Here is an 804-nt window from a genome sequence, read left to right as displayed (position 1 = left end):
CAGTTCCACACTTGGAAATATCTCGCCATTCCTTCATGCTCCCTCCCCAGCAACACCGAGGGAGCACCTTCACCAGAAGGACTGTGGCGGTTCGAGAAGACAGCTCACCATGTCAAGGGCAATGAGGGATGGGCAATAACTGCTGGCGTTACTATCCCATGACCGAATGAATAATCATGAACTGGTCTGCCGCGTTCCCTTGCTCTGGGAGCTCTGTAGTGAGCACCAGCACCTTGTCACTCTCTGAGTCTGGTTCAAACGTCCTAGCTTCTCGTTACCCACCAGGATTCCCACCTAAGCTGGTCTCACTTGCCTGCACTTGACCCATATCCCTTTAAACCTTTCCTATCCATGTACCCCTGCATCAAGTAGAAGATACCTGCCTGAGGGCACGTACCATCAGACTTAAGGACAGCTTCTACCCCACTGTGGTAAGACTATTGAATGGTTCCCTTATACGATGAGATGGACTATGACCTCACGATCTACCTTGTTGTGACCTTGCACCTTATTGCACTGCACCTTCTCTGTAGTTGTGACACTTTACTCTGTATTGTCACTGTTTTAACCTGTACTACATCAATGCACTCTGTACTAAATCAATGTAACTGCACTGTGTAATGAATTGACCTGTACGATCTGTATGCAAGACAAGTTTTTCACTGTACCTCGGTACAAGTGACAATAATAAACCAATACCAATACCTGTCTGAATATCTTTTAACCATTGTACCCCCCTCAACCACTTCCTCTGGCAGCTTGTTCCATATACCCAGCACCCTCTGTGTGAAGAACTTGCCCATC

Source organism: Pristis pectinata, chromosome 1 (genome assembly GCF_009764475.1).
Source record: "Pristis pectinata isolate sPriPec2 chromosome 1, sPriPec2.1.pri, whole genome shotgun sequence".
NCBI classification, from domain to species: Eukaryota; Metazoa; Chordata; class Chondrichthyes; order Rhinopristiformes; family Pristidae; genus Pristis; species Pristis pectinata.
This window is presented reverse-complemented; position numbering follows the sequence as displayed.